Source organism: Pongo abelii, chromosome 8 (assembly GCF_028885655.2).
Source record: "Pongo abelii isolate AG06213 chromosome 8, NHGRI_mPonAbe1-v2.0_pri, whole genome shotgun sequence".
Classification (NCBI taxonomy): Eukaryota; Metazoa; Chordata; class Mammalia; order Primates; family Hominidae; genus Pongo; species Pongo abelii.
In genome coordinates this window covers 83,234,259-83,256,210 of record NC_071993.2, presented here as the reverse complement: position 1 = coordinate 83,256,210, position 21,952 = coordinate 83,234,259, and the positions used below count along the sequence as shown (strand labels likewise).

At 39.1% G+C, this 21,952-nt stretch overlaps 1 protein-coding gene across 3 annotated transcripts in view; it reads right to left on the bottom strand.

The window, feature by feature from the left end:
• RHOBTB1 (Rho related BTB domain containing 1) overlaps positions 1–19,400 on the bottom strand; it is a 132,570-nt gene extending 113,170 nt beyond the window's left edge. For 2 of the 3 annotated variants that reach the window (XM_054521823.2, XM_054521821.2), the window contains exons 1-2: positions 19,277–19,400; positions 3,276–3,376 (exon numbers count right to left, since the gene is read on the bottom strand). The gene's annotated coding sequence lies outside the window, so the exon portion shown is untranslated. 3 annotated transcript variants of the gene reach the window in all.
• Between the last annotated feature and the right edge of the window lie 2,552 nt (positions 19,401–21,952).

Genomic DNA, 21,952 nt, shown 5'->3' with positions numbered 1-21,952 from the left:
CCAGTAGCACACTTAACCCCTCCAATTATTACAGCCAAAACGATCTCCAGTCATTACCAAATGTCTCCTGGTGGGCAAAATTTCCTCCCATTGGGAACCTCTGTTTTACTTCCTCTATGACTCTAAGAGGCTGATACTGCTAGACTAATATTACTGATGAGGAAATTGTGGCTCCCAGAGACTTATGTAAAATGCCTAAGTTCTCACAGATAGTAAGTTACAGAGCTAGAATGCATGTAGACTGTCTCGCTCTTGAACACAGTGACATTGAGGTTGAAATTCACATGTGAATTTCATGTGCGTTTCATTTGCCCTCTTTCCTCTTCTGCTCCTTCTTATGGTGGGCATGGAGCAGTGGGAGAGAAAGGCAGTGCACATGACATAGGGCACAGAAATTTTATTGTTCCATGGTCTTTTAATCGACAGATTAATTCCATTTTAACTGGAATTCTGGAAACTAATGAAAAAAAATTACAAGTGCTAGATGGTCTATTCTCAGTGTTCTTGAATCTGTCTGATTTAATTCTAACCAATTAGCATGCCATTATGGAGGAATATTATGTTGGGAATCAATATTAAGCTAAATACTAATATTTTATTCAGTATTAAAAATTTATACAAATGGTAATACAAGTGCTTTATCCCTACTTTCTCTAAATGAGAAGAAATGCTTCCTTAGGGTGACTCCAGTGAAAATGATATCTTCTTAGGAGACCATTGGTATTACGCTTTACATAGATCATTGCTTAAATGAATAAATAACAATTAACTGAATGAAATTTGCTTATTATAAGACATATGATTTTTCAGGGTATCAAAAATTGTTTTTCTTCTTATAGTTATAGTATAATCCCATGTTAAGATGAGTACAAAAGCACATTATTGTCCAATATTGTTTTATGTAAAAGAATAAAATAAGTGTCATGCTTATCCTGATTTTAGGATATCATTTCTTTCTTTCTTTTTTCTTCTTGGATACTTTACTCCTTATTGATTCAGATATAATACTAGGCTGGAATTTTTGAATCTAAATGTCTTCAGATTTTGCATTTTACATCTTTGCAAAGAGGAATACACCTAGATGTACTCTAATACACCTAAACACTGAAACAGGTGAGCATGTAATAACCCCCTAAAGATAGTTTAGTAAGGCATGATTTCAAAACTAGATTTCAAACCTGCTTTCCAAATTGTACCCCTGGGTACCTTCCCCAATGTCTGGCCTTGCCTTGCTACACAGCATGGACCCTGCAGAGCTTCCCGGCCCCACCCTCCTTCTGGCCTGTCCCTCTACTTCTTCTACGTCCTAATTTCAGTATCTTTTTCAAGCTTCCAAGGTAGGGTAGCAATGAAAGATTTCCATAGTTTGGATGTAATGAAGACGTTTACAATTTTTATCACTTACGTACTTTAATTCCCAACTTCTTGGTCAAATATTTGACAACTACCTGAAAACTATACCATTTAAAATCTCTCTAACTTTCTGAATTATTGTACTCTGTTCCTCAGTATTAAAATTAGAAAAGTTTTGCTCCGTATTTTTGCTCCAATTGGGCAGGCAAGATCAACTGGTTAATATGCACGTACCTTGAAAAGGGTGCTTGTAATTGTAAAGGCATATTAGAAGTTAAAAACTGACATGCAAAATCAAAGGAAAAAGTTATTGAATAAATTAAGTTAACAGAAACATTAGAGATTGGAAGTCTGCTCAGCACAGTAATCACCATTAAGAATAGGAAAATTTAAAGTAAAAAAATAACATTTAATGGATTGACTTTTCTAAAATATTGATAGGATTTTATTAATAAGTGTTTTATGCATATGGCTATTCTGAAAGTTCCTTTAAAAATGAAAGACTACAGCCTTAATGAGAGATATTATTACATGAACATATTTGAATCTGGCTTATGAAACATAGGGCTTGAGAATTTGAAATGTGTGCATAAAATGCAAATAGATTTAATTAACTGAAAACCCATAAGACAGAACTTCTTCAAATAAGCAATTACTTTGGGGACTAATAGTGTAAATAGGACCCTGGTTCATTAGCACAAATACCCATATGAGAGAAGGATCAGCAAATTTTATTCTTTAAGTTATTTATGCACACATGGTAATATCTCATTAATTTGGGACTTCAATAAACTTAAAATCTTTTGATAATTTGTTTATGAGCTGGGTGGATGTTTACTTCTGTTTTGTAAATACTTTATTTATAGGTGGATAATATATGGTGTTTTAAACATTTATTTTCAGTCTTATGTACACTTTTTAGACTCAGAATAAACAATTTTCAAGGAACCTCAGGCACTTTACAAGTTCCTACATACATCCAATCTATATGCTAATAACAAAATGTTCATATGATTTATTATAGCAGGTCTCCTTAAGGACTTCTACTTTATTATGATTTGTTGAAGTTACTATATGTAGTTAAAGGTAATAAAAGCCACATTTGTTTAAGAGTTATCTATAATTCAGCTTTCCCACAAATTCAGATATGCCCACCATCTTAATTCTTTGGAATAAATGAAATTTTACAATATTTGCAGCTACACACAGACAGTTTTTCTTTTAAACATGCATTAGAACATATAAACATATGAAGAAAAATAAAATACAATGAAGAGTGAAAATAACAAATAATTTTATGGGTGGACAAAGGAGAGTAAACTGTCCATTTCAAATAATTCTATGTTTTTTAGGCACAATACTCTGGGGAAAAAACTCAATAATGTGGACCTTTTTTCAAAAGCTGATTTTACTCACTTGGGATGACTCTAGTTCTAATAAGATTTTCTAATTAAAGACATTCAGTGCCCAGGCCAAAAAGGGCGGATGCTCCAAGCTAAGGCATCTGGGAAAAAAAGAAATGCCACACACAGCAATCTGGTCATTTCTAAATCTTCCTTGTATATGGCCATGACTTTTCAGAGTCCACATGTCAATTTCCTGTACAAAATGCTACGCACTAAAGAATTTTAACTGTGTATAAAGTGGGTAGAAGAGTTATGTTATTTTAGTAATCAAAACTCATATGTAGGTCCAAATGACTCAAATTCTAAACCAGATAAAATATATTCAACTAGAATTTATAAAACCCATAATTGAACTAAAAAATGAAATATTTCTATTTTTTGTGAAACATAATGAAGACAATCTAGATATTATTCATAAGTCATGCCATCTTTACACAAGATGCTTTTACATTTCTTTGTTAAATATTGTAAGAAAGGGGAAAGCCAATTCTGTTACCTAAATTAGTAGTTACTCACCATATGAAGGGGGAAAATAAACTTCAATTCCATTTTCATAACTTAGTCAAGAATGCTTGATGAAGAGGCCTCTTTCATGTGCTTCTTGATTATTATAAAACCTAGGAAAGAGATATATACAAGCATGGAATGTTTCACTATCAAGAAGAAAGCCACTCAAACAATATTAGTTTCTCATGTCAGTGATTATTTCTCATGAGAATGAGAAGTATGCCAGCCAACTACATGCCACTTACAAATCTCCTAGCTGCTTACAAAAGTTAGAGCAAGGAAGGCTGAAATGACTACTGCCTTTGGAGACAGAATATCTGGGGTCAAATCGCACTCATAGTTTCCATCTGAGTGAACTTTAAGTCCTTAACTTCCTGGTGATGCTGCCTTCATCTTCCAGGTGGAAGTAATAATACCAGTTACTCAGTGGGACTGTTTTGACAGTCAAATGAGATAATGTTTGGAAAGGAATTTAGTTAACAGTAAAATTATTTATTTATGCCATGACTTTCTTTTTACCTTGAGGATTTGAGGTGCTTTCCAATAAATTAATGAAATATAAATAAAAGATATATATATATAAATATATATATAGGCCATATATACTGGTCAACACAGTTGAAGTGATTGAAGTTACAATTTGGATTTGAATTTCTTGGTAATTTAGGTGAAAGGAAAACAAAGTCCTATTCTTAGGAGAAACCCTGTAAGTCCTATTCTTAGGAGAAAACATACCACTTCCTCCAAAGAAACCAAATATTTTATCCTCCTAATAAAAAATTCATTGAGAAATTTTTCATGTAAAACCTGAAATAGAGGCATTGAGATAAAATGGACTATTTTATGAGTAGGACTGACTACGTAATATAAAAACTGAAGGGCAAAACAGTACTTTTGCTTGGAGGGAGTTATTACTGCTATAAAAACTGTATTATTCCTAGAAACAAACCTGAAGCCTGAATCAGGAAAACCTTAAATACAAAACCAATAACTCCCAATTAGCAAATCATCCAGCTCTCCTCCCTTTCTGTGCCTCTCTAACAAAGACACAGCAGCTTCTTTAAGTCATTTTCTCAGCAGTAAGGAGGAGTTTCTGAAGGAAATTGTTGATTGCCGGTGGCTCCAGGCCAGTTGCTGCTCATTAATGAGTAAGGGCAGAGCTGCAAAAATGAAGTGTGGACCCAGATGTGAGACAAAACGGACAGCTAGCTGCACAGCCGATTTCATGGGGCCGTTCCACAGGGAAAGGAAGAGAAAGAGAAAAGGCACAACTTAGTGATTATATCAGTGAAACAAATCACAGCATGAGGCCTCTTCCTTGAAATCCACATCTTTTTCTTGACTTCCCTGAAACCTCAATTCCCATCTCAAGAAACTCCCCTGAATTTTCTTCTTCTGGTTTCTCTTGTTCTGCCTTCCCTTAAACGTGGGCCTTCCACAAGATTCTCCACTTGGCAGCAATTTCATTCACATCTAGAGCTTAAATTATATCTTTTTGGATGCTTTTGTGAACTAGATCTTCATCCCCATCCTCTCCTGAATTTGCCTTTTTTCCCTGTTCCTTAAAATCAGTGGCACTGCCACTCTCCCTGGTTTGATACTTGGCATTATCTTCATTCTCTTACTCCCCACAGCACACATATCCAATGATTAGATTATGGCCACCTTGCATACAAAAAGCCCTATTTCCCACTGACATATCCAAGGTCACTGTCATAATTCAGAAACTCACCCACCATCCTCCATCTCCTATGTAGGCAATGACCTCTCATCTAATGTGTTCCTGCTTCCAATCTCCCATCATTTCCCAGGTTTCTGGGTGCTTCTAGTCTTTTTCTTAAACCTCATGCTTCTCCCCTTGCTTGAAAACTTCTAACAGCTCTTCAACAGACCTCAACAGGATAAACTTTTCAAGCACAGCTTTCCAAGATCTGAGATCAATACGTTTTATCACTTTCCATATAACCTCTCTAGACATTCTAAACCATCTCCCCTAACTATCAAACTCTCCCCACCCCCTAACCCCTGCCAAAAGTTGTTTCCTGTCTCTGAGACCTTGGTTAGTAGCTTTCTGCTGTCTGAAATACTCAACATTTTTTTTTTTTTTTTTTGAGACGGAGTCTCGCTCTGTCCCCCAGGATGGAGTGCAGTGGCGCGATCTCAGCTCACTGCAAACTGTGCCTCCTGGGTACACCATTCTCCTGCCTCAGCCTCCCGGGTAGCTGGGACTACAGGTGCCCACCACCATGCCCAGCTAATTTTTTTTTGTATTTTTATTAGAGACGGGATTTCTAATAATAATAATAGGTCTCGACCTCCTGCCCTCATGATCCACCTGCCTCGGCCTCCCAAAGTGCTGGGATTGCAGGCGTGAGCCACCACGCCCGGCCTGAAATATTCAACTTTTAACACACAGTTATATTTATTTATTTCAAAGAACTAAGATTTTATTTTTTAAAAAATATAATTTCAACTTTTATTTTATATTCAAGGGATACATGTACAGGTTTGTTACATAGATATAATGTGTGATGCTGAGGTTTGGGGTACAAATTATCCTGTTACCCAGGTAGTGAGCATAGTACCCAATAGGTAGTTGTTCAGCCCTTGTCCCTCCCTCCCTCCCTATCTAGTAGTCCCCAGTGTCTGTTGTTCCCATCTTTATGTCCATGTGTACCCAACATTTAGCCCCCACTCATAAGTGGAATATACAGTATTTGGTTTACCATTTCTGTGATAATTTACTTAGGATGATGGCCTCCAGCTGCATTCACATTGCCGCAAGAGACATGATTTTGTTACTTTTATGGCTACGAAGTATTCCATGGTGTATGTACACCACATTTTCTTTATCCAATCCACCACTGAGGGGCACCTAGGTTGATTCCATGTCTTTGCTATTGTGAATAGTGATGCGATGAACACATGAATTAACAGCAAGTTTAAATGCCACCTCCTTCAGGGGTCTTCCTGAACCCTTGGTTAAGAATTCATTGTACCCTCCTCTTCTACAAACCAAGGATCCTTAATTGTACCCTTCCTATGAAAGTCGCATTTATAGTACTCTGGCTTTATTCTAGATAGCTATACACCCAGCAGTGCCTTTGCTATCAGGAAGTTTACAGTCTAGCTAGGGAAACCTTGCTTTATTCACATTTCTGACTTCCATGGGGTAATATTCAATGCTCTAAAAATTATAGGAGATTAAAGGATTTTTTTCAGTCAAATATCACTGTGAAAGGCTCTGAACACAGGGTTAAGGACGCCATTTTAGAAAATATTTTTTAATAATAAGTGACAACAGCAAGATTGTCTGATTTGAAAGGCGAAAAGAATGAAAAGAGAAAATGAGAAAGAGAAAAAAGTAGAAGTTGATGTGTTATTTTTCTTTCTTAAAACACAAATTTGACTGTTTTATAAAAATCAAGTAAGTATTTAAATCTGAGGAAAAATGTTGCACTTGTGTTAAGACATCAGATTACAAAATGCATTTGAGATTATCACATGAATTTATTTTATGGCATAAGTATATTTTATGGTAGATTTCCCATGAGGGATGGAAAATGTCTTCCTAGCGCCTGTCCTAGTCCTAATGCCTCGTACATATAAGATAGGTTGATATTTGTTGAATGAATAAATGTTTACTCAGCCTTATCTCTCTCCAGTTGCCCCCTAATCTCTCACTTCCTCTTCATAGGCAAACTACTGCAAATAATCATAGACACTCATCTTTCTTCTCTTACCTCCCAGTGACAGCTCACAGCAGTGCAGTCTAACCTCTGCCTTATCACCTTGTTTCCTGTGCTGAGACAGTGATGTCCACTTTGCCCCTACTCTGGGTGGGGTTCCAACTTTGGTGCTGAAGCAGAAGCAGGAAGGAAAACTGAGGCTGTAGGTCACAGAAGTCCCCAGACATGTGCTCTGTGATGTCCCAGGCTCCCTCCACCCCGGCTCTCTCCCCACACAGCGATGCAAGCAGGTGGGAGAGGCAAGCCAGCACTGCTTCATGACATTTATTTACCCTGGCTGTAGGAGCACCACTGATGGGAGAAACAGGTGGGGCTGTGCTCATACAATACTCTTAGTAGGCAGGTTCAATCTTTTCTCTCCAATTCAGACCTCAGAACCTCAAACGTTCTTCTTTTTTTTTTTTTTTTTTTTTTTGAGACGGAGTCTTGCTGTGTTGCCCAGGCTGGAGTGCAGTGGCGCGGTCTCGGCTCACTGCAAGTTCCGCCTCCTGAGTTCACGCCATTCTCCTGCCTCAGCCTCCCGAGTAGCTGGGACTACAGGAGCCCGCCACCACGCCCGGCTAATTTTTTGTATTTTTTAGTAGAGACGGGGTTTCCCCGTGTTAGCCAGGATGGTCTCGATTTCCTGACCTCGTGATCTGCCCGCCTCGGCCTCCCAAAGTGCTGGGATTACAGGCGTCAGCCACCGTGGCCGGCCAACTTCAGACTGTTCTATGCTCAAACTCCATCCTAGTTTCTCTCTCTTTCTAGTGGTCACCAATAGGCCAGTGATTTTTCTATCTTGTCTACTCCCCAAGAATCTTTTCGAGACAGATACAAGACATGAACATGTAAAATACTCTCAAACCGGCAGGACAACAGACAGAACCAGTTACAACTGTATTTCCTTTACATATCACTTAGCAATTTCTCTTTATTTTAATTCAAAAATAACTCTCCTCTGACCAGTATTCACCATCCGTGCTCAATAAAACACACAGTTCTCAGTCTTCTTTCAACTCAGCTGACCACTGCTACTTTCCTAGAACCCTTGCTCCTCTGCCCCCCATGACCCAGGAATCCCTGCGTTTCCTTCTGTTTCTTTTGCTATTCTTTCATCCTCTGTGGGCTCATCTTTCACTACTGGGCCATTATGGGTTTGATTTCCTCCAGGCATTTTGGTCTCAGTGTTTTCTTCTATAACTTGCTTCACTATCTTTCTCTAAGCAATCTTATCTGCCTCCAGACCTATGAATGTCACGATGAGTCAGAAATTTATATCTCTGACAAGCCCCACACCCATAATCCAATGTCTGTTTGCTGTCTCCCGTGATGTCTCAAGACATCTGAAACTCAACACATCCAACACTGAACTTAGCATCTGTTTTCACACACATGTTCCTCCTCCATTGTTCCCTGACACTTCCTCGTGGGGTGCACACAGATATCACAGAAGGTGGTCTGTCAATTTTACCTCCTAAAGATATGTAATCTCCTGAATCCATTTACCTTTTGGAAGTCACTAACACCTCATCCTTCTCTGTTAGGCCAGGGTATCACTATCTCTCTACCGAAATATTTCACTGATCTGCGTACTTTTCCCCCTTGCCAACCCATATTACACATGGTAGCCAGAAATATATTTTCAAAATGTGAAATTGATGATGTAACTAACTACAGCACTCCCCACACCCTCACCAAAAAAACCAAAAACAACAAAAATCCTCAATCTTCTCACTGGTCCTAGGATAAAGGCATATTTCTTGATACGGCTAAAAAGGCTCCCATGGTGATGGACCTGATGACATCTCCAGACTTAAGCAGTTCACTCCTCTTCTGTACTCCAGACAGTGTGGCCTTCCCTCAGTATTTTTTTTTTTTTTTTTTTTTTTTTGAGACAGAATCTTGCTCTGTCACCCAGGCTGGAGTGCAGTGGTGCAATCTCGGCTCACTGCAACCTGTGCCTCCTGGGTTCAAGCAATTCTCCTGCCTCAGCCTCCTGAGCAGCTGGGATTACAAGCGCATGCCACCATGCCTGGCTAATTTTTGTATTTTTTTTAGTAGGGATGGGGTTTCACCATGTTGGCCAGGCTGGTCTCAAACTCCTGACCTTGTGATCCACCCACCTCAGCCTCCCAAAGTGCTGGGATTACAGGCATGAGCCACCGCGCCCGACCTTCCCTCAGTCTTTCATGCTGCCTGTTGTGTCTCCTTCTAGAGGACTTCCCCATGTAGCATGCCTTCTGCGTGTATGCCCGGTCTAGTTGATGCCTGTGCATCATTTGGATCTCATTTTACAGAACCTTCTATCTCTTTTTTGTAGCACTTAGAACAGTTTCTGTTCCATATTCATGTATGTCATTCTTTTATTGTCTGTCTTCCCCACCTAGTCCATAGGCTAAATGGAGGCAGAGAATATCTGATGCAATTTGGTGTCTAACACATAGTAGATTATCAACAAAGACAACTTTTTTGAAAGTGTGAGTGTGTGAAATCAGTACAAAAATATATAAATTCAGTGAGAAACATGTACCCCTAGGCTGGTGTTTAAAAATCCAACTCAGGATTTTTAAATCCTGGGGTACATTTTGCACAGAACTGGGGTCAGTCACAAGAGCATTGAGAGCCTTGAATGGATATAAGAAAGTAGGAAGATTTCCATTCTCATTCAGGCTTAGTAGTGGGTGAATGGGAATGATAGGGGTTTTTGAATGAAACATTTCACCTGAGCAGATGCAACTGGTTTTATGATATAAGATGTGTGCTAAGATATGAAGGTAGTATTTTCCAATCCTATTATCTTCATTTTTGCTACTGTATATATTGAATAAGAGTCATTGCAAGGGGAGGAAAGGAGGACAAAGTCCACAGACATGCTGGAGGGGACACAAAGGAGAGAAGATATTTCAAAAATGCCTGTCTCTGGATTGTAGATATTCTGCAGGATATGCCTTTTTATATCTTAGCTTCTAAAATTCATGTCATCAAATGCAATATAATTGTCTCTGCTTCCATATGGTGACAGAATTCTAGCAACTGTATCAGGATCTCAATAAATAGGCGAAACTCAAATGTTGCATAAGATGTTTTCCCTCAGTCACATTTTTCTCATGCCCCCAAATCATGAAACACAAATTTTGTAAATTAGAATAGTATCAGTTATGAATGCACTTTTGCAATTATGAGAGTAAAAACATTCCACATTGAAATAAGAAATGCCATCTGATTTTGATCTAACACAAAGGGGAAAAAAACACATTCCATTTAAGAATGACAAATAAAGCTGTCAATGTGATCCATTTATAGCCCCTCAGAGAATGCCACAAATCCACATAATGTTCTAAAGAAGCTAGTTATTGTATTTGCTCTCTCAAAGAAAGAAAGCGTAGAAGTCCCAGATAGACTCCTTTCCAAGGAAACTAAGGTTAGCAGGAATAACTTGCTTTAGTCAATGTCCTAGGTGCATGCCTCTTTAAGAAGAGAATGAGAGCTTCCGGCATTTTATTAAATAGTGTGTAACAATGGAGATGGTGGAATAATGGAGGGGACGTGTCTCTCTGCTTGGTTAGGTAAAAAGAGGGGCTGTAAGAAAATGGAGAAAACCCATTGTCTTCATTGCACCAGCTCCATCTCTCCTTACTGGTGTAATGAGGCCTCCTTCCAAAAGTCTACTGCTGACAAAAATTACAATAAGCCATAAAACCTTAATTATAAACATTCAAAGTGCTAGTCATTTTAAAGCATTTTTTAATGGGTTATTTCAGGCTCAGCTACAAGGGCACATGCCAAAAACAAAACACCAGAAATATATCTCTTTATTCCTTATTACAATACTCAAGCTTTCTTCTTTTAAGAGTAGTTTCTATTATATACATATACATATATTCATGCATAAGTATATATAAAATATGACCCTCTGCAAGGCATAACTGATTTTTTTCTCCTTTGCATTGCCTGCTCAAAAACTGAGAACAAAATTTGTTACTATCTTCTAGCAAGAGTGTTGAATTTCATGGCATAAATTTTGAGTATGAATTTCTCTCATGGCCCTATCTTATGTTCTTAGCCTTATTTTTTCCTTTGACTCATTTTTTCTTACCTATTTGAAATACATTTTATATTGCTGTACGGTATATATTTTATTAGCCTTTTTCTGTAGGCCCTAAATCCTTTCCAGCATATAAATAAAATATATAACATTTATAGGTTGTCTTTTTTTTTTCCTCTGGAGGGTTGCAAAATTCTCCCAAGGCAACATGTAATTGATTACTGTAAAAATATGAGCATTAAAATTTATAATTCTTTTGTAGTAATTAATTTTTTGGTGACATTTAGCTCAATAGTGCAATTAGATTTTCTTAATATTTGTATATACACTTTTAGAGCTGAGTTTCTTAGCCTGAGATCCATGAACTTAAATTATATGCAAAAAATTGTGTATGTAAATTTTCATTGAGGAGGAGTTTCAAAATTTTAATCCAATTCTGAAAGGTAAATGTGACTCAAAAGATTAGAAATTATTGCTATGTGTTAGGATAACACTGAAAAACCATATCCTAATCTTTAATTCAATGAATTGACAAAATATTTGTTGAGTATCTATGAAATGCCTGGCACTATAATAGATCCTGGGAAGACAACGGTAAACATGTAGGCTTGACCTCTGACCTAAGGGTACTTCTAGTCCAGTAAGGATGAGGATAAGCAATTAAAAAAATGAAATAATCACATGCTAATATACTACAATAAATAAAACAAAGTGATGTAATGGAAAGTGAGTGAGATTAGGTGGTCAGGGAGGACTTCTCTGAGGAGGTGACATTTTATCTGGGCCAAGCACCATCTGAGGGAAGAATATTCCAGAGAAATGGAACAGCTAATAATTCAAAGACTCTATGGGAGAAACAGGCTTGTGAAAATGATAGCACTTCCAGAAAATACAAATGGTAGATCTCCAAGTTCACATTTTCCATAATACTTCAGTCTTGAAATATCTGCATGATGTTTCCCTTCTCTTTTTTTTTTAAAAGTTAGATTTTCTAATGTGAGGGAAAAAAAATGCAATGCATTTTATTATACATTAAATTCATTCAATAAATATTTGAGTCTACTATCTTTAAGGCACTGTGGGAGATGCTCTCCAGGTACTTAGCATAAACTAAATAAAAAATAACTGTCATACATGCAACTATAATGTACCTTAAACCAATCTTGTATTGTTCCATCTCATAAGTTTATGAGCCAAGTAAATTCTGGGGCCCAGACACTTTAATGCACAAGAAACCCAAAGCTCTTTAGAAAGGCACCAATCACCCTGTTACAGCTGAAGACAGATAAGTAAAAAAACAAAACAAAACAAAACAAAACAAAACAAAGCACATAATGGAAGACGAGGCTAAAAATTCTTTCAAATTTTCCAAGCCATGGAGTAACATTGTACTCCATGGCTTGGAAAATGGTCTAAACAACACTGGCTGCGTACATCAATACATTAAGCTGTGACTAAAGATCATAAATAGCTCCCACATTATTAGATGCTTTCTTGAACTAAATTATTTATGAGTATATTAAAGAAAATAATATACCAGTAAGAGGACTATATTGCTTTGGTCACAAAATTCCATGCTGGGAAATTCTTACATGCTGGCAAATGATTACTGTGTACCAGGCACCTTACTGAGGACTCAGTGCACATACCCTTTGAGGAAGGGATGTTACTACTTTTATTTTACCTATAGGAAGAAACTGAGCTTTAGAGAAGCAAAATGACTGGCCTGGGGGAGGAACCATCAGAGATTGGAACCTAAGCAGTCTGGCTCCAGAGCACCCAAGGTATCATTTCCAAAATTAGTGGTCAGCCTTATTACCTACGCAAGGGAAACCTGGCTGCTTTGCAAATTATCTCTGATACTCATTTTATCTTACTGTTTAAAAGGCTTTGGGGAACAACAATCACACACTGATTAATTTAAATATTGGCCAAAAAAGATGGCAAACCTGCTATTAAGAGTAACACATACAATTTTAAAATGTTTATTTGGATCAGAGTAAATTATTTGAATTATCCATAATGTTTCCTCTTAGGAGAAACAATAAAGAGTTGAATGTACTTATTTTAAAAATCTCAGAAGTACACACAGCATTTTGCTCACTTGTTTCTGCCCTTATTGTTTTTTGTTAATGCAGTTTCAACTTGGAAAAGGGAGATTTTAAAGCTATATTCAAATCCAGAAATAATCATTTTCCTCTTTTTTCACTTCCCCCAAAATAAAAAAAAAATCAGGTTCAAGCAGGGTGCTGAGACTTGTCTTTCTTGAACAATATTAGGGGCAGCAGGAGCATATCATAGTACTTATGCACCATTAATTGAATATTTATGCAGTATCACACACTGTGCTAAGCACCAAACAACTTCATTTTATTCTCACAACAACCCCATTAGTAGCTTCTATTATTATTCCCAATTCACAGCTCAGGAGATGGGGACTCACAGAGGTTGCTCACAAGTCAAAGACCTCATAGCTCATAAATGGAGGAGCTCGTACCAGGCTGATTGACTCTGGAGCTTGGGCTTCCGATGAGTTTTCTTATTCTTTCCTTTAGTTTGATCATGTTCTCCCCGCTGACATATCAGGGAAGACTCTTTATTTTCCAACATGGGCAGTCTAAACCCTTCAGAACTTAAGACTGTCCACAATCCAGGTCTTCTTTTTTTTTTTTACCTGCCCAAGCTGATTTATCAGTATTCTGAACTAAATACCCTCAGGGCCTGAGGGAATCTGCCTCCTTTCAAAGCTTCAGATGTCTTCCCACCCACAATCCAGCTAAATTCTACTGCTTCTTAAGGCCTAGTTCAACTATACTTTTCACAGTCACCTTCCAGACCTTTCCAGCCCAGAGAAAATAGCCTGAGGAATTTGCCTCGCTGTCCACCATTGTAGATGACCTGATGTCCCCCACTGTAGATGACCTGATGTCCCCGAGAGCTTCAGCAGCCTGGAACCCAAGGGATGGTAATGCAAGGCCTGTTGGAATGTGCCATGGGGGCATTTTTCTCAGGAGCACGTCCAGAGCTTTTATCAATTTCATTAAGCTTAACAACCACCACTCAGCACCCTTACTTCTAGAAACTAATGACACTGAACGCTAACGTTCTCTGATCAGGAATGCCAGATTTAGCAAATAAAAATATTATACGGGAGACATAATTTTACTAAAACATGATTTGTTGTGTATTTGAAATCCAGATTTAACTAGGCATCCTGTATTTGATTTGCAAACTTATCCTGAATCTTTTGTGGATATTAATCTTATCTCTCAACTGTACAGAATGTAACCATCTGGAGAACAAGGGACTTCACTATTTCCTCATGAAACTTAACACTCAACTCTTATTACTACTTATCAATTTATTTTTGTGGTCCAATAGAAACATTTTTGAACATGCTTGATTTGAGCCAATATCAAGTCTAGTAGCCACATCATGGTTACGTGCACACACACACACCACACACACACACACGGCTTTTGCTACAATGAAACAAATGTCATCATATCTAGCAAACAATTTTAATCATCTCTGCTATTAGCTGGATTCAAACACATTGAGTTCCTCCCAAAATATCTTTTTTTAAAATATCCTCTTAGGAAGAATCTGGGGAAATTAAAAACATACCAAAATCATTATTGGATCTCAAAATGAGATCTTCAGACCATTTGATTGAGAAATCACCAAAGATATTTGTCAAAATGCAGTTGTGTGGGTGCAATCTCAAACCTATTAATTCAGAACTGCGTAGAATGGCTCCAAGCAATCTGTGATTTTAAAAAGTCTTCCAGATGATTTTTATGCCCTCTAAACTTTAAGAACTGTTTGTTTATAAAATGTAATACTTTAGCAAGGATTGCTGTCTATGTTAAAGAAAAGTTAACATTTTGGTGCTTAAAGATAAGTCACCAATATTTTGAGTTTCAAACTAGCAATCATTTTTTAAATGTGCCTTTAATCTATCACACCAGTGTTAAATGCTCAGCCCTGTAAATTTTCTATTTGGACTGTCCAAGCATTTAAATAGAATTGGTAAACTAATGATAGGTATTAAAAGGCTGCTTGATGGATTATTAAAATAGTAAATGTGTCACCGAAGTTTATAGAGACCAGAAGAAATTTAAAAATAGGCTATACATACTAAGATGTTCTAATGCTGCTACTCAGGATTGGTCTGGGCAACCTAAGGCTCTTTTGAATTTCTGAAAGAAAGCATCATTGTCCAAAGCTCCTTACTCCTGTTGACTGGGTAGTCCTCACTATTTTTGATCTGAGTGAAAAGAATGCTGGTTTATAAGTCAGAAGGCTTAGGTTCTACAGTTTATGATCTGTTTTGGGGGGCTTCAGTTTGCTCATCAATAAAACAATGGCTTAGACTATTAGCTGATCTCTAAGGTATTGTCTAGACCTAAATTTCTATTATCATTTTGAGCTTCAGTTTCCTCTGCCGTAAAATATGGGGTTGTACTAGGTGCAGTGTGTCCATTTGTCCTGTGTGTCTGAGGGCAGCCCTGTCATCTCCATTATGGTACTCAGAACTCCATTCATAACTCAGGCTCACCCTCTCTAACACTATAAGATCAATGATGCTTCATTTAGGCTTTCCCAAGGAAGGGACAATATATTACCCATTCACACATGTCTTTTATAAGAGATAATTACTTATTCAAACATACTTACAGACCAACAACTATGTGCTATTCATCACTGTGCTAGGCCCTGGGAATACAGTAATGAAAAAAGTCAGAAAACAGAGTTCTGGCCTATGCAGCCTACATTCTGATGGGGAAGTAAGAAGTGATGGGGAAGAAGATAAAAACAACAATCATATTAAGCAAATATAAATAAGAGACTTCGGTTTGTAATCAGCTCCGTGAGGGATAACTGAGGGCTGAGATGGAGAAGAACAGAAAGGTGTTCAGAAGAAGCCTCCTAGAGGAAGTGCAATTTATAGACCTAAAGGAAGAAAAGAAGAAAAACGGGAAGGAAGGGGGTGGAAAAAGGGGAAGGGAGAGCATATTCTGGGATCCTGTGGGAGAAATAGCTTATGTACTTGGCATCCAAAATCCTGGAACTGTCTCTTCTATCTCTGAGAGATAATTTAATCCAAAGCTAGTGAAAGGAAACCAGAGGCCCAGAGGGTTTAAAGGACTTCTCTGAGGTCAAATGACTAATTAATAGAAGAACTCTTCCACACTTCAGTGCAGAATGTGAACTCTTCTTAGAGACTGCAACACAGCAGGAAGTACCAGACTGTAGTGGTTCAAATCCTGGCTTTTCTATTCATAAACTGCTCATTCTTGGGCATGAAAGCTTCTTTGAGCCTCAGTTTTCTTTTCTGTGAAACACAGACAACGCCTACCTCACCAGATTATTACAAGAATTTAATGAGATATTGTGGCACAGTGCCTAGTATATCACAGCTGCTCCGGAAATGCAAGCTCTTTTATTTTTCACCTAGTGCACTTTCACCTGTACCAACTTGTTGTCAAATCAAGACAAAGTAGAGCAGAGGTTAAGTTACTTGGATGAAGGAGTAGTGGCGGCAGAGGGAAGGTTGTAGAATACTGGAATGGAGCCTATTTAGCAACTGCGCATCCAAATTTTAGTGGAGGAAATGAAAAGTCCACTAAAGTGGACAAGTGTCAAAAAAAAGACATCCCCAACTTCATCAAGGTCACAGCTTAACCTGCTAGTGGTAAATCTAGAGTTGTCTACCTAAAACAACAACAAAAAAGATCCCTTGTATCAGTATTTATACTTAAAAGTAGCATATAACAAACGGGTTTTACTCTAGGATGTCGGTAAACAGAAGAACGACACATTTTGTTATTCAAGCCATGCTAAGAGAAAAATGTTAATATGCCACTAAATCAACTGGGAACAAACCAATTATCTGCAGGATATTAAAATGATAGCTGGTGTTAAGGATGCTTCAAAACCAAGCCCATGATATTGGAAGAATCAATAATTAATCCAAGTAACTATACAGATTTTCTTCATTGTCTATGAACAAAACCACAGGTTGAATTCAACCTTAAAATGCCAAGAGGCATATTTCATGGATTAGACTGGAAAGCTATGAGGCTGTTCCACAAAAACCTGCATGCCCTCCCTGTTAGGGAATGTTTATGGTTCAGACACACGTGAACCAGGGCTGAATATTTCTTAGTTTCAGAAGTTCACCGGGTCCCTCTTCACCCAACCATAAGGTAAATACCATTTCATATACAGCTTTTTGAAATGCAGCTTATTTTATGATTCTCTGCTGTTGCTGCTTTATGGGAGAAATTTTATTTCAAAGTTTCATAGGATGTGAATTGAACTGGTTATTTTGCTCCAAACTCATTGTTTAATTGACAGGAAACATGCATCTAAATCATCTTATATGCATGGCAGAAGCAGCTACATAAATTTAACAACGGGTGGATTATTACTATTTACCATATTTATAGAATTTTAGACTCAGGAAGCATTTTACAAATCTTTTATTAGTTAATCCTTACACTTCCGAGTGCATCTGACAGGTGGTAAACAATGCTTTGGGGTTTAAATTGCCAATACATGAAAACTTTAATGGGGAAAAAGAAATCTACAGCCTTCCTCCTTGCTCCCAAGTGTGCCTAGGGCACATTTTTGATACCTATTTCTTCTCACCAGAGACTAAGGCTAGCGGCCCAAGAAGCAGAGTTGCACACACTGAAACACTAGTAATAAAAAATATATATTTTGGGTTTTTTCCCAGATCTTGTGGCCAACACCAGGGGAGACCTTCTCACCAAGAGCAAGATGATGTGACAGGATTCTCAGCACACATACCTCTCAGTAACACAGCGCATAAAAAGGCACATAAAGAAGCAGTCAATTTCTCTAAAACTATACGGTAAACTTAGTTTCAAATTCAAATTCTAACAATGCCACACCTGCTGGACTCATTATTTGAGTGACATCACCAGTGATTACTTCTCTTAAAATACATGCATGTGTATTGAAAAATAAAACTCAATTTAAACTAAGAGAATGTATATCTTCATTTTTTTAATTCCCAAGTATTAAAAATCAAGTGAGTATTCAAGCTCACTTGAATAGCAGTTCAAACTTTGTATGAGTGCTCCAAAATACCCCATTTCCAGACACCACAAGGTGTGGCATAGCAGGGCAAAGCAAGCCTCAATAAATCAAAGTCTAGTTCTTGACCCAAACCTTTTTACAGCCCGGGGCTTTCACAGCTAACAAACCAAGAAAAATCAATCCCGCATCACCTTAGGGCCGGGTATGAGGAGCTGCAGATGCTGCGCCTACTTTCAGAAGACCCCAGTGTGGCACGTCCAGCCCAGATTCTTATTTTTTCTGACTGACAGTGACTTTATCTCTCTAATCCCTCTGGCCACCCCCGCCTCCGCCAGTATGTGTGTGTGTGTGTGCGCGCGCGTGTGTGTATGTGTGTGTGTGTGTGCGTGTGCTGGGGGACGCTTAGGTAGGAGGGTGCTCAAGGCACCCAAAGTATTCTGGAAGGAAGCACTCTCTGGGGCCCTGTGCTTTGTCAGAGCAGCTGGGCTAGCTGTGAGGAGGTCAGCGAAAGGTAACCAGGTCACCCTCCTTTCAGGGGTGCAAAAGGATGCTCCAAGCTCTCGCGTCCCCATGAGCCTGCGGATGTGGGGACTGCGGGTGGGCAGAGAGACCCCCCATAATCCCGCCCACCCTGGCGCGGCTCCTCCCGGGAGCGCTCCCGCCCCGCCACGCCCCGCGACGCCCGCGCTACCTGGGGACGCTGGAGGCTCCCGCGGCGGCTCTGGGTCCCGCCGGGCGGCCGAGGCTGGCGCGGGCTTTGTAAAGCCGCCAGGACAGCGCCGACCCCGCCCCGCCCCGCCGACCCCGCCCTCTCCCACCTCGGCCGCCTCCCCCGCCTGCATCCCCGGCCACAGTCCCCTTTCCGCCACCTCGCTCCAGGCCCGGCAGCCGCCGCCCTGCGGGGCGGGGACCACGGGTCCCTCCCCATCCTCGCGGCCTGCCGGACAGTCCTGCGGGCTGGGCCCCAACGCCTAGGCGGTCCCGGGAGCCCTGGGCCGCCTCCCCCCGCCCCCCAGAGCTGTCACCCGCTGGCGCGTGGGGCCCCTGCTGGGACCCCGGTCTTTGGACCCGGCCCCTGTGGCCCCAGTGCCTGCGGCCTCGCCATTCTCCGCTCAGGGCCCGAGGGGCCGCCCTTCCTGGAGGCCTCCCCAGGACCCACCCACCTCTGGGACTCGCGGGGGCATTTCCTGCAAATGGACGCCAAGTCTGGGGAAAGTTTCTGGCGAAGTCAATGGTCAGCCTTTTCTTATAGGGACGTTCTCTAGCCAACTGATGGAAACTCAAGGATTCCATCAGGGGGTTCTGCTGACATCACAAATCACACATCGCTTAGTCGTTTACTAATGGTCCTGTCGTTACTTAGTCGTTACACATGGTCCTGTCGTGTTGTTTACATAGAGACTCTCCATCCTTACTGCAACCTTCTGCACGTTCGCCTTTGGAGGCCCCAGGCTAGTGACATTTCAGCGACAGGGTGTAAGGAACTTAATTTTTAAATAAACAATTAATATTAGAAACCCGCACATTTATACGTTTGCTGTGCACCAAGCTCTAAGTGTGGTCACCTTTGAATAGTTCAGACCTTCCAGTGGTCAAGATGATCTAGGCCAATCACTATACTGCACTTCCTCATCTCCAGAACTTTTGGTCTTTTTACTCTTCTTTTTCATTTTCCTTTTGATATTAAGGAGAGGTAAAAATAAGATGCAACAAGATCAGTTTGAAGAGCTTTTAACAGCTGGTGTAAAACTTTATGGGAGAGGCAGTCTGCAATCATTGGAAGTAAGATTAGAAAATTATCTGTACACCTAACTGGAGTTTTACCATTTTTTTGCATGAGCTTTCATAATGAAGGGCTAGAGATAGCTATTATTTTTAGCAGAAATAATGCTTTTCTAAGAATTAAGTAGATTAAAAGTATGATATAGCTAGGATGTCAGATCAGGGTAAAACTCTATTGACAGAAGAACGAACGAAACGAGCTGATAGTATAGGAGATCCAACAACTCTTTGAAGTAGTAAAATTGGTTTTGTCTTGGAGTTTAGATTATACAAATGGTTATGCTAGAAAACAGGACCTTTATGGTCCTAGTTGCCATTTAATGAATTATTTCCTTTTCAATATCTCTATTTCTTTCAACTGTTTCTCTTTCTAATAAGATATAATTTAAAGATTGCTCAAAGCTTTGGACATCCATTCATTCTTCATTTTTTCTTTTATTATTATTATTATTATTATTATTATTATTATACTTTAAGTTCTAGGGTACATGTGCACAATCTGCTGGTTTGTTACATAGGTATACATGTGCCATGTTGGTTTGCTGCACCCATCAACTCATCACTTACATTAGGTATTTCTCCAAATGCTATCCCTCCCCCAGCCCCCAACCACCCAACAGGCCCTGGTGTGTAATGTTCCCCTCCCTGTGTCCATGTGTTCCCATTGTTCAACTTCCACTTATGAGTGAGAACATGCAGTGTTTGGTTTTCTGTCCTTGTGATATTTTGCTGAGAATGATGGTTTCCAGCTTCATCAATGTCCCTGCAAAGGACATGAACTCATCCTTTTTTATGGCTGCATAGTATTCCATGGTGTATATGTGCCACATTTTCTTTATCCAGTCTACTATTGATGGACATTTGGGTTGGTTCCAAGTCTTTGCTGTTGTGAATAGTGCCACAGTAAACATATGTGTGCATGTGTCTTTATAGTAGCATGATTTATAATCCTTTGAGTATATACCCAGTTATGGGATTGCAGGGTCAAATGGTCTTTCTGGTTCTAGATCCTTGAGGAATCACCACACTGTCTTCCACAATGGTTGAACTAATTTACTCTCCCACCAACAGTGTAAAAGCGTTCCTATTTCTCCACATCCTCTCCAGCATCTGTTTCCTGACTTTTTAATGATCGCCATTCTAACTGGAGTGAGATGGTATCTCATTACGGTTTTGATTTGCATTTCTCTGATGGCCAGGGATGCTGAACATTTTTTCATGTCTATTGGCAGCATAAATGTCTTCTTTTGAGAAGGGTCTGTTCATATCCTTTGCCCACTTTTTGATGGGGTTGTTTGTCTTTTTCTTGTAAATTTGTTTATTTGTAGATTCTGATATTAGCACTTTGTCAGATGGATAGATTGCAAATTTTTTCTCCAATTCTGTAGGTTGCCTGCTCACTCTGATGATATTTTCTTTTGCTGTGCAGAAGCTTGTTAGTTTAATTAGATCCCATTTGTCTATTTGGCTTTTGTTGCCATTGCTTTTGGTGTTTTAGTCATTAAGTCTTTGCCCATGCCTATGTCCTGAATGGTATTGCCTAGGCTTTCTTCTCAAGTTTTTATGGTTTTAGGTCTTACATTTAAGTCTTTAATCCATCTTGAGTTAATTTTTGTGTAAGGTATAAGGAAGGGATCCAGTTTCAGCTTTCTACATATGGCTAGCCAGTTTTCCCAGCACCGTTTATTAAATAGTGTTTTTGTCAGGTTTGTCAAAGATCAGATGGTTGTAGATGTGTGGTGTTATTTCTGAGGCCTCTGTTCTGTTTCATTGATCTATATCTCTGTTTTGGTACCAGTACCATGCTGTTTTGGTTACTGTAGCCTTGTAGTATAGTTTGAAGTCAGGTAGCGTGATGCCTCCAGCTTTGTTCTTTTTGCTTAGGATTGTCTTGGCAATGTGGGCTCTTTTTCAGTTCAATATGAACTTTAAAGTGGTTTTTTCCAGTTCTGTTAAGAAAGTCAGTGGTAGCTTGATGGGGATAGTATTGAATCTATAAATTACCTTGGGAAATATGGTCATTTTCACGATATTGATTCTTCCTATCCATGAGCATG